This window comes from Lupinus angustifolius, chromosome LG08 (assembly GCF_001865875.1).
Source record: "Lupinus angustifolius cultivar Tanjil chromosome LG08, LupAngTanjil_v1.0, whole genome shotgun sequence".
Lineage (NCBI taxonomy): Eukaryota > Viridiplantae > Streptophyta > Magnoliopsida > Fabales > Fabaceae > Lupinus > Lupinus angustifolius.
Genome location: NC_032016.1, coordinates 23,318,981 through 23,333,437, shown reverse-complemented (window position 1 = coordinate 23,333,437; position 14,457 = coordinate 23,318,981).

Sequence of the window (14,457 nt, the reverse complement as noted above, 5' to 3'; positions counted from 1 at the left end):
GACATATGGGAATTGGAATATATTCTAATTGATGCTTAAGTTCATAACAGCATTTCCAATGGATTATTCTTAACTCATTAGTATGAAAATGATGTCTGGTTAAGATGACAATCAAAATGTTGAAAAATAAACAACTGTATCTGTTTTCACCATTATCAGAGAAACAAAGCGGTGTAGTTGCTGTTGCCTGTGATATAGGTCCTCTCCACCATTAGTAACCACTAACCAGGTCCACCTCTCAACATGGTTTATCTTATTCATAAAAAGAATTTGTGAATCAGGCATGTGGTTTAGTGGGTCACACGGTTTTTGCTGAACCAGTCAAAACAAATCAACCGGACCAGATGGTTTATTGGTCGTATCCGTTCATCTGGTTTTTTCCTTTTGTGAATGATCTAACTGGTGTTAACATATATAATCAGTGGATCATTTCAATCAACTATATCTGATTAGTTGATTTAATAAAGGTACAGAAGCCATATATAATCCTTTAAGGAAGCCTCACTGAGGAAGTTTTTGACAATTGTGGACAGTCTGCACTGCTCTAATACTAAAAAAACAAGGAGTTTTTACTTGCATGGTGTACCTTTTATAAATATTATAAGATTGGTGTAACTTTTATATAATTGGCGATTCATTTTCTTTTTTTTTTCTTCTCCTCAAAATTGTCAACATGGGGGAAGTTTTTATATTTTAATTTTTTTCTCTCCCCCTAAACTGGCAATGGCAGAGTTTTGTTTTTATATATATTTTTTCATTCCTCCCCATAAATCGGTAATGGGCGGAGTTTCCTAATTTTTTTTTTCTCTCCCCCTAAATCGGCAATGGGGGGAGTTTACTTTTTTGTTTCTCTCCCCCCGTAAATCGGTAATGGGGGAGCTTTTTGTATAATTAAAATATTTCAAACCCTAACAACACACAATACACTAATAAATCACCTTCATGTGACACTTCATCTCACAGATGTCCTTAAAGCTTTCTGGGATTTTACCAATTCAAATTTTAATAGTTAATATGTTGTTTTCTTAATAACTAGTGTTGGAAGAAAATATTCATTAGTGTGTTGTTAGGTTAGGGTTTGAAATATTTTAATTATACAAAAAAACTCTCCCTATTGCCGATTTAGAGAGGAGAGAGAAAAAAAATTACAAAACTCCTCCATTGCTGATTTAGGGGGAGAGAGAAAAAAATTAAAATATAGAAATTACCCCATGTTGACGATTTTGGGGGAAGAACAAAAAAAGAATCGGCAACTGAGATGTCGATTATATAAAAGTTACATCAATCTTATAATATTTCTAAAAGTTACACCAATACTGTAATTTTTCTGTGAATATGGATTGTGCAAGTAAAAACTCCAAAAAAAACAATAAGCATAGCATTTATGATCCCCTCCCTATTTCCAAGTACAAGTTATAAGATACTAAGCGCCATAGCTGATAATCATTTTTCCTAATTACAAATTGATATTCTTTTGTCTTAATTTTCCCTTTCCAAAAGATATAATTTTCCTGATTAGTTTTCTAAACCAATTTACTAAAATTAAATTATGTGAAAGTGGAACTCAAGGCAGGTGAATGGCATTAATTGCTATACTGGTATATGCTATTACTTATACTGTAGCAATTTACTTATACCAATTCTAAACTAGTAGGTGTGCGTGATATCTGAAAAACAAACATGAACAGTATATTATGTATATAGCATAATATACCATATAAGATTCTTGCTAGCTACTTCATATTGTTAATGCCTGACCTAATATCAGAGCCGCACTATGATATTTCTGTCTATATACTATGAGTCTCACGTACATGTGAAGTCCACCTCCCAATATAAAATTTTATTGTTCCACTAGCATCTAAATATTTTGTAGTGAAAACGAGTGTTGATAAGTGTGTGGAGCAGTGAAGGTGGTCGCCGCATATCCTTAGAAGATGCGAACTTTTGATGCTACTTTTTTGCAGCCTCTTCTTTATAAAAACCCCTTGTATTGCATGATGTGTCCTCTCTATCTCGCTCTAGCAACTCCTTCCCCCATGCATCCACCCATAATATGGTGTGGGTGGAAGGAGTTGGCTTAACGAGATCATGATTTGGACAAAATGAGACTTTATGGATTGCTAAGAGATAGATGCACTCTAGTTAGTTCCATTTTATCCAATAGGGCAACTTCAATCCTTTGGCATAACTTCTACTCCTTTTCAAACTTTACTTTGGTAGCTTCTTAGTACGTGCTCATTGGATTTAGGTCTTGATGCATGACTCAATTAGCTAGAGCTCTTCTTTTCTATTTTGTGTAATCGGTTTTTACTACGACCCTTGGGTTTTTATGTATCTTTGTCGTGCAATCTCTTGGGTGAAAAGGATTATAATGAGTTACATTCCAAATTGAGTTGCTATCTGACCAAATATATATGTAATTTCATTGCATACATGCTTATTATTGTTGTGTTCAATATATAGGTAGATGAGTTATTATATGATATGAGATTAAGAGTATAAGACACATCTAAACCATGGTTATTATAATTCGGAATCATACAATGTTTTCGATATATCTAGAACCATAGGTTACGAAAGACACAATAGTTTATCTTTTTCTTTGCATCTATATGGAATATGGTATCTTGGAATCAATATGCTATAAATTATAAAAAATATATGTCCACTTCTATGTATGTCCAATACTAATTAACATTTTGCCAATAAATTAATAGTTGTTGGCTAAAAAAGCCTAAAGCTAAAAATGGTGGATCTGTTGGAATGAGAAGAATACCGGCCCATTTACAAAGCCCAAACATAACTAGCTGGAACTACAATTCTTTCCTACATCCTCCCTTAATTCAAGTTGGTTATGTTTGAGCTTTGTAAATGGGTTGGTTATTAGAACTTACTATAAGTAGAAGGGGAATTATTAAATTTTTGTTCTACTTATAGTAAGTTCTAATAACCAGCCCATTTACAAAGCCCAAACATAACTAGCTGGAATTACAATTCTTTCCAACATGATCTAGTTTTCTTAAGAAATTCATGTGGTGATGTTGGAGGTCCAAATTTTTTTTATTGGCAATTGTTAGTATTTTGTTGTGGATGAGACCCACCCTCAACATTCTACACCCTACCATCAAACCACCCTTATAACTCCCATTTTTTGTTGATGGTGGAACTCGAACCCACAACCTTCTGCACTCAATTCCTTACGACCGCCCTCTTCATCATGATATCATCTTATGACTCCCAGGTCCAAATTGATTGGAGGTATTGAGGATAACACGGTATTTGTTTTTTGCAGATGGTAGCTGCATGCTTGCAACTATGCTTAGGCAAACTAGGTAATAGACTCTTGAGGCTGTGTTTGTGAGTTTAGTTTTAGAGAAGAATAAAAAAAATATAAGAATTGGGAACCATAAAATACACTTGTAGGATAATTTTAAAATTTTCCCTCATCCAAAACACATTCCAAAACAGAACCAAGTGTGAATTATTGCATGGCAAGCACATCCAAGTCAACCATAATGTATTAAATTTAGAGTTAATAGTGAAAATTTGAATTGTATTTTTATGAGTCAATAATTATTAAATATAAATAGTATATGATACATTCATAATGTATAGAAATCTTATAATTGTAGTTACATATATTGTTTCCTCTTAAATTTATATGGATTTATTTAAAATCAATGACTGCTTTTAGGAACATTGACCATGTTATAATTTACACCTTTGACTTCTATAATCTATAGTTATTGACATTTGTCCATAAAAGAGTAAAAGACAAGTTGAGCTCAAATGCTCAATGTGCTTTTATGCCTTTGGGCTTTTATTGGAAGTACAATGACTGGGCTAAGTCTACTTGCTAATTGCATGTCCAATTCAATAATCCAAATATAGATACAAGTTTGGATGATGTTTTTTGCACCTACCATTTGTTTTAAGATGGCTCGAATTCATCACTGGTGTTGTGTAGGTAGTTGGCGTGCCTACTTCTTTCAATTTTAGTACCTTTAAATTTGATGGTGAGAGGAAACAACTCTTGCAACTATGGCAACACTAATTAATTCAAGGAAAATGACTCTTCGGCATTCTCTAACACACTTTATGCATACTAATTTTGTGTTTACCAACCAAAATGAAAATATAGTTATTTACGTCACAGCCCTTTGAACTAAGAAAATAAATGCCACATTGGACAGCAAAGCCAAATTAAAACCAAATTAGGATTTTGTACTGTTGAAACATGTAGATAAAATGTATTTTGAAGGGTTCATATTGGGGATGAGGATCACCCGTCCTCATTCCTATCTCACTTGGTGTTTCCACCCAATTAAAAAAAATTAATTTAATTAAAAATAAATATTATAATAACATAAATTAATATTCTCACATTGGATGTGTTTAATATGATGATAAAGTCTATGTGTCAATTATCTTTCTCTTAATGAAGGCTATCTATGATAGTAAAAGGATTGTTAACTAACATTTTTTTACATAAGCCAATGACCCAATGTATGTATAATCTACAATTTATTTGTATGACTCTTAATTGCAACTCAAAAACTTTCAATACATGAAACATGGTTGATAGGATAGTGTTAAATTCTTTTATTATGCCATATAAGTGAACACTCGCTATCTTAAGCACTAATAAATGGACAAAATTCATCCATTGAATCCAGATTCATTGTTTTTTTAAAAGGGTCTCTCTCTCTCTCTTGTATCAACAAATATACAAAACACAAAGGTGGGCCTCTGTTTTCAAAAGGGTGAGGCAAGGAATGTCACACTAGGTGATGGTTGGGTTGATCCCTTGCACATTTCACACTTAGATGTGTGAAATTTGGCATGTTATTAATGTCTTTCAAATAAAGGCATTGTTTGATGAAAAAAAGATCAGTTGTCCATATTATGTCCTAAATTCTATTTCGTATCAATAGTAATGAAACAAAAATTAAAACTGTTGTCCATATCATTGATATAGAATAAAGCTTGAGACATAATTTGAAATAACAAATTTTTATTGAAGTTTGATGAGTCTCTTATATCTCCGCTCTACCAATCGGAACTACTGTCAATTGATGTCTTGCACAGAATAACATAAGTTCCAGAAGGAGGGAATGAAAGACATCTAACCTAACATATTTAATATGAATGGAGATCATTTGTCTCTATTTGTGTCTCAATTAATATATCAAACTAATTAAAATACATTATTAAATTAAATAGAAAAATCATAAATGAATAAGAGCTTAAAACCTGTGCACTGACAGTGTAAAGTTTTTTACACTGTTAGCATATCATCCACCATTGATTTGTATTACTTTTGTTTGAGAGTCAATGATGGTTAATAAATCAATGATAGATAATTGACTGACAGTGTATAAATATTAAATCCAATAAATAATTATATTACTTTGTATACTTGGACAATAATGAACACAGTTTTTTTAGGACTGGTAATCTGGTTTATTTAACATCACCTTTCTATATCATTGTGGCTGTTTGTATGTTGGTGGTTGGTGGATATATCTGTGTGACAGCGATCCTCTTTTTTCATTTGAAAAAATAATAAATTATAGAGTCATCATTCTCTTATAATATATATTTCTTTCACAAAAAAGGCAAGGTGCAATATATATTATTTATTTCATTACAAGAAATTCTACTGCGAGAATGAGCATGAACATACACGTGCATACAACTACCACAATTACTATTTGTCATTGGGTTTGGACAGAACTAGGAGTCATACATCTCCACCTTAATTCCAAAGAAAAAATTAGGCCATGCTAAATTTTTTGCTAGAGAAGGAAAATAAGTATTTTATATTTTTAAAAATGAAGTGAGAGAAGGCAATAAAAAGAAATAAGGCTTATTTTCATCTGAATTAACTAATTCTATGTTTTTTATTACTTAAATTATATCAAATGTATGTTTATATTATGAGAAATGGTACTTACATACTAAAAAAATAATATCATCATATTTATATTCTAAGGTCTGGAATAGAAAAAATATTCTAGGATTTGTATATTTGTATATTTTATTATCTATAAATAGTTTCATCCTTGCAATTCAACGAAGGATCAAACTACTTGCCCTTTTTCATTTTCATTTTTTTCATCCATAAATTATTTATACAATAATGTACTAAAGGGAAGTGTTAAGGCTCCTTCGGATATTGTTTAAGGTAGAAAAAATGAATTTATCCTAAAAGTAATGTTTTCAACACATTTTTTCTTTTATATTTCTTAATTAAAATACAAATTTGATATGAGACAAAGGACATGACCATTCCCGCTCCTTCAGGAGTCTGCATGCACTCTGCTGGGATGTTTGTCAAACATGCACAATCAAGGGCAAGTTGGTGGGGTGGAGACAAAGGGTACGGTTTAATAAAGATATTATATGGATTTAAGCCATCAACATTACTCTCAAATTATGTCTCATATATTGTCTATATCAATAAAAATATGAAATGTCAATTAAATTTTTCAAAATTTTTATTATTGTTGTTTTTTGCTTCAATATTATTTTTGGTTCGGGATAAAATATAAGACAAACATATCTCTCTTCCCATGAACAAAGCCAACCAACAATGGTTACTTTGTGCTTGTCTTTATACGATTTTGATTGATTTAAAGATCTGGTTATGGTTAATATATCCATATGTTGGGTAGCAATGACGGTAACACTTCCAACTTTCACAGAATTCACACATGGGGATACCTATGTTTTATAAAGTCATTATGAACACAATTATTTGAAACTAACATTGTCGGCATTGGCTTTAATCAAACTCAGTCTTTAAACTTCTGATTTTATGTTTATATGGGCCAGGTAAAATACATGATAACCAGTGAACTTAATTTAAGTTTCGTCTTTCTTTAACAAAAAAGAAGAGAAGTCCTTTTACATAAAGGAAAAACATAATCAAAGGGGGGAACTGGGTTGGTGATGAGGCTTCAAAAATTGAGCCTACAAAATTTGATTCTAGGATTGCTTTAGTCCCAAGAAGACATAATGCAAAAGGTAAAGTCACAGGGAAAATGACATATACACCGGCAGTGTAAAAAAAATTTATAGTGATACTACATCATTCACTATTGATTTTTAGTTGTTATTGACTTTTAAATAAAAGTATTGCAAATGAATGGTGGATGATATACTGACTGTGTATAAATCTTTACATTGTCAGTGCATACATTTTTGAAAGTCATAAAGTTAATGAGGTATCTGCTGTATATAAAGCTAGCTTATGATTAGGTGAAGTACCTTTAAGAGTTGAAGTATACATGTTTATTAATATAAGAACTTTTTCTTCTAGTTAAACTAGGAGTTTATTGCTAACTTATACCCAAATCTATCCCTGAATCTTAGAAATATGAACGTACCAATTACTAATGAACAATCTAAAGAGAGTTCCATGTCCACAAAAGTGCCATGATTACTTTGATGGTGGTTATACTTTTTTTCTTAATGATGACTACACTTTCTATGTTTAGTCATTGGTCACCAACGTTGCAATATTTTAGAAGATGAGTGACCAAGGCGTAAAATTTACAGGCTCGTAAGTACACCGGGGATGATTAATTTGCCTTACTTTTCAGTTGTGCTCATATCTACTATCTTCTACTATCTATATACGGAAAAAAAAAACTATTGAAATTACTAAATTAGATATTCTATATATGTGACAAGTGTATCAAGTAAAAAGCATTTTTGCCGATATGAATGGTTGTTGAAATTACTAAAATAACACTCTTCATTTTTGGTAAATATAATTTCTACTCTTCATTTGTTCCACACATCTACCATTTTCAATTCTAAAACTCACTCACATGTATGATTTTGTATTCTTTTAATTTCTGTATTTGTCGGTAGATATACTTTTTCAAATTATCTTCATCAAACTTATCATCTCTAACTCTCAAACCAACTTACAGATATGATTTTATTTTAATACACTTTCAATTTTTTTCTTCATGTGGTAGATGTAATTTCTATCTTTGTTGGTAGATATATTTTTCAAATTGCTTCACCAAATTTATCATCTTCAACTCTCAAACTAACTCGCATGTATGGTTTTCTATTCTTTTAATTACTATCTTTGTTGATAAGATATACTTTATACTATTTCAATTTTTTCTTTGGAGACACTTCCAATTTTTAGTTTCTTGAGGTGTGATTTTATTTTTATATTCTTTTAATTTTCTTTTTGTAGACTCTTTCAATTTTTATTTTGTTGATAGATTTCTTCATCATATAAAATTTTGCATCATAATTATTTTTTCCTCATCTTCTTTTGTCTTTGTTTCAGCATTTATAGAAGATAAAACTCACCTCCTCGAACACAATTATTATATGTTGCAATTTCTACTATTTAAATTTTTTCTTTGTAGACTCTTTCAATTTTTACTTTGTTGAGGTATGATTTTATTTTTATACTCTTTCAATTTTTATTTTGTTGGTAGATTTCTTCATCATATAAATTTTTGCATAATAATTGTTTTTCTTCATCTTCTTTTGTCTTTGTGTTTGAGCATTTACGAAAGATAAAACTCACCTTCTCGAACACAATTATTAGAGGTTGCAATTTCTACATAAGTGTACAAAGTAATGTAATTTTTATTATGTGTCTTTTGTTCGCACTTGAATTCTGGATTTGTCATGTTATTTGTTTCAACATTTGTAGAAGAGAAAATTCACCTCCTAAAATACAATGATTAGAGGTTGTCAATACTACTTAAGTGTAATTATAACCCTTCCTTATGATCATTTTAATTGTAATGGGAATTATATATATAATTATATATACATTGTAACGTTCCTTTTATTAGTATGAAAATGTGAATTCAATGGGTGAGCAAAAAATGGCAAGCATTTTGTTCAAGAATAAGTGGAGGTTTATGTAAATTAGTTGATTCTTACTAGAAAGAAGAAGATTCCCAACAAATAATATATCAATATTAATGAAATTAAATTGGGAGATGTTACGACCAAGAGAATAAATTGATTTCAATTTTAATGTCTAATTTTAAGGTGACCTAAGAAATTAAAAAGCTAGGCAACCGTTACCAGCAATGGTGTTATTAACATTAATAACAATATAACAATAAATGTAATTCTCATAATAATTCTATTATCAATTTTGGCAGAATGTTTTTAATAAATATTGATTATGACAGCGATGACGACATCCTTAAATAATATAACATACTATTTATAACTAATAAAGAAATATTATAATCAGTCACTGTAAAAGTTTTTGAATATATACAATCTTCATTATGGAGATAAATTTGTAGAATTATTTCTAATAAATGTTGATTAAGACATTAATGATTGCATCTTTTAATAATATAACATACAATTTATAACTAATAAAGAAATATTATAATTAGTCATTGTAACAGTTTTTGAGTATATATTAGTTACTATCATAATTTATTTGTCATTATATAACACTGATGAATTCATCCTTAAATAATATAACGTATGAGATATAATTTATTAACCATTATATTAACAATTATATGATCTTATTTTTATATTTTTTCAATTTTTTCTTTGTTGATAGTTATAATTTCATCATCATATAAATTTTTGCATGATAATTGTTTTTTTGCTTTTCGTAACAATAACATTATTTTTCTCACATGAGGTATAAGTAAGCATTTTTATTAGAAATATATAAAAATAACAAGATATTAAAAGCAATCATATTTAAAAATAGGAAATATAGTAGTTGTAATACAATAATAAAATATACCAACATTTTGTTGGTATAGCTTTCAATGATTAGTAATATTATGAAATTAAATAACACTATTGATTGAAATCAATTGCAAATAAATTCTAATTTTAGATGAAACAATTATAGATTAAATATATAATATACAAATATCAAACGAGTTTACAATGATTGGACTAATATTCTGATGTTTTCATTGTATATTCTTATATGTGATTGAAAATTTGAAATAACATTTTGAATGCACTTAAATAATATAACAATAATAATTATCTTGATTACACAAAATATAAATTTTAATTATTGAATGCGCATTATGAATATTCTATATTCTTATATATAATTGAAATAACATTATAATGTATGTCTACTCAAAGTACAAACCATTCTAACTATCTAAGATGATCAAGTAAAGCATAATACGTTATCCACCATTCTACATTTTTTAATTTTATCATTTAATTTATAATATTAACTGATTTCCTCTATCCTTTATTTATATTAGTCTTGTCTGCCGATCTATATTCTTATTTTCTAGTATTGAATATTTTATTTTTGTATATTTTATTTTAGAGAATTATATCATATTTTTTGTATTTAATTATACATGATGACTTTAGCTATAGTTTGAGATTGGATGTAGAGTCTGTGCATGATATAAACTATTACAAAAGAAATATATTCTAAAAAGAATAAGTATTTAATTATTGATTTGATTGTATTTTGATACTTATTCAAAAGTGTGATATTCCTTACGTAAAAAATTGGATTAAAGATGAATATGAGATAATCTTCAGATATGAAGAATATGACATAAAAATGTTAAATTGTTTATTTTTTGAGTGTTTCAAAGAACATAATATATTCATCATTTAAAAAGTAACTTAAAGTAATTATATGAAATTATACATGTTGAATTACCTGAATGTCTTTTAGGTATAGTTTGCATTTATATAATACTAAAAGTAAAATTGGGATATAAGAATCACCCTAGTTCAATTACCTAAACCCTATAACTAAGAAACTCAATATTGCTTTGAGATGAATCACTAGCATTTTTTTATTTTGCAAAAAAGATAACATATTTATAAAAAAAAACTCGCCAACTACAAGCAATAATGAAAGGTTACATGTGCCATTACCACTTTTTTAAAGCAGTCAATAATAATGAGAAAATTTCCTTAGCCACAATTTTTATGTTTGATTAAAAATAAATGAAAAATTTCAATAAAAACGTCTCCATTTCAAATTTTTTTGTTTATAATGTTGCAATCTATATATTTATATTTATAATACTAAAATATATTTAATGATTTAATCTATCCATAAAGAATAATATTTATTAATTAACAAAAATTATCAAATTTTTTGTACTACCAAGGATATCCTATCACCATTTGGATACAAAACTAATCTCTTTTGGAGTACCTGATTGTCTTTCCTAAAAAGTATTGCTCATAAAAATCGAACCATTAACTTTTTAGTCATTCTGAAGATTTAGCGCGACCTTACATCACCTTGATCAATGTCGTGTTGGTTCAAAAAATATCAATTTCACTATGCAGTCGGAAGTTGCTAGCAATTAAATATTAGCTACTCATACGAGCTATATCTCTACAAAGATCAAAGTTAATATTTCGATTCTCGAGAGTAATATTTGTTGGAAGGGACAACCACGAAATCAAAATAAATTAGTTCATATACCAAAAAAGTGATGAAATATCATTAGTAATACAAACAAAATATTAGTTGTATTTAATACATTGAGAAATAATAGATTTAAATATACAATGTTGATTTCTTTTTCAACCCACTATTCTCACCACTTAGAGCTGATGTTAAAAAGTTGATAGAATGTAATAAATCGATGGATATTTACAGATGCATTGAATGAACAAATATTTATTACCTTGTTTGCAGACAAAAATATCAGTCATATATGATTTTAGTCTCCACTTGTTACTATCAATTAACAGTCCCTTAACCTACAAACATATCAAATTACTCCTCAATTTTGTTCATTGAAATTGCTTCTCGACAATAACATATAGAGAAAAAATTATTCATCACAATCTAACATATAGTAGTTAATCAAATGAATAGATAGAGAACATGAATTTATGTATGACGTTATATATTTTTTTATATTATGTGTGAGAATTATGATATTCAAGACCGTAAGATTGATATTTTACCAATCATCAGGAAATATCTAACAGTTAATCCTAATAAACTAGAGAAAGAAATATAAAGATATATATTGATGTTCATGATATATTATTTCTATACATATTGTCAAGCATGTATTATTTATATTTAATTATCATTAAATCTTAAAAATATAAATAATTGATAATCACTATAGTGATTACATATAAATTTTTATCTTGATAATACATAAATATTATTGTCAATAATTTATGTAATATGGGAAGTGTGGTAAGTGACATTGTGTCACCTATGTGGAGGAAAAATTAATACAGCTTTTCACACTAGTTCGTTTTCTTAAATTTATATCAAATCAGTCAATCATATTCCATGAAATTTCGTTTTATTAGTTAATTTAGTCATACACTGATAGACATGAATTTTTCCTTCGGGTAGAGGGCAACTTTCACTTAACATGTCTAGCCGGTGGTTAAAATTCAACGTCACATAATTTGTTAGAGTTGGCTATAATTTCTTATTGCTTGGGACAAATTTGAATGACTATGTGCAAAATCAGGAATTAAGTTGATCTTTATTAATATGGGACTAAAATGAATGATTATACTATTTTTATGAAAAAAGATCACGTTATTATACTATAAAAATACGGTCAAAAAGTCACATTTAAAATTGAGTTCAATGAAGTACGCTTAAGAAAGGATACATTGTCCACTGAAAAAAGAAAGAAAGGATTCTTTGACGTAGGGTTGAAATAAAAGGTTTAATATAAAATATGTACTTTAAGATTTGTTTACTTTTAGATCTTTTAGTTTATTATTATATTGTTGATGCTATTAGTATATATAAATATATGTCAAAAGTGATTTGTTTTTTTATAAATATTATTAAATAATATTTATTAAGAAATAACATTAAATATGTTCATCTAAAGTTTTAATATTTATATAATGTTAGTATTTTTAAATGATCAATATTTTATTTTTAAGAATAATGTTATATCTCTTCCTACATCCTCATATTACATCTTCCTACAAATTCTCTTACTCATCATAAAATGACACATCTCATTTGTAAATCAAACATTAATAAATAAACTATTATCTTGTGAAATATGCCACTTTATTATGGGGATGAACGGTAATAAGATGATTTAGTAGAATAATATATTATTTTTCTTTTTTAATAATCAATGATTAGTAGACAATTTGTTTCATAGTACAAAAACTCTTACATCTTTAATACGTAGACAATACTCTCTAATAACAAAATAAATATATGCAAATATTTTTTTTTAGTATATTCAAGTCAACTTAATTTTGAAATATTTTATTATTACACGTGTCACGGTGTTTTATTTTTATAGTTTACCCATAGTTTTTAAGAAAAAAACTTTTGATTTCTTTATACTAAAATATAGGCTGCCCACCATATTGTAACTCATGTATCAACAATATGTGGTCTAGTGATGTAAGATCCTGTTATATTAAATTCGATTTTTGAGAGCGACAATTATTTGAATGAGCAGTCATGAACCCCCGAAATGTATTAGTTCTTTATTTAAAATGATGAGGAAATACTTTTGATAGTACCAAAAAAATATTGTAACCCATGTTATGTTATGGTCAAAAATATTAAAAGGTTATATTAGAAACAATAAAGAAATCATTGAAATACCATAAAAAGTATGTGGTAATAATTGATCTTAAAAAAATATCTTCCATAAAAAAAGTTAAAAATAATTAATTTGACTCACATTTAATATTTTTAAAAATAATTTTGTGTTTTAAAGAAATCTTGAGGACCAAAATATATTTGATTATAAAAGTATGTTATTAAAAGTAAAAATATATGCTGCTCTTTAAAAAATTGTATTTATCAATTCGGTCTCTCTAGAGAATTGGAATACACAAAGTGATTCTAAAAATATCATAGGCAAATTAAATTAGTCATATTTAATTTTCTTATGATATAGATAAAAACTATTTTGAATCACATTGCGCTATACTAACTTGATTTTTTTTTCAAATATCATAATGCTATACACGAAGATTTATAAAAACCTAGGGTGTGTTTGGTTTTAAGAAATATTTTATATTTATATTTCCTATTTTCATTTAAAAAAATAGTTTTCATGTTCTCAAAATATGTTTGTTATTATCATTTTCATTTATAGAACTATTTACGCTAAACGTACTCTACAAACGAGGACAATTACTCTTGCAATTAATTTAATTCTAAATTTTAATCAATTTAATAGGATGTCTACATATTTAATAGTTACATTTTATTTTCCAATGAATTTTATGTTAACAACACATTGGACAATTTTAATTGTTAGATTTGGTAATTAGCTACCACAAATACGTGTAAAAGGTCATAACGAACATCATACAATTATAAGTATTTTCCAAAAAAGTTAAAACAAATTAGTAACACATAAGTACTCTATTATTTCATTATGATTACACTAACTTCAAAGAGGGCAATTTTCATATCAAAATCATATTTTATAATATCCATCATCAAAATATTTT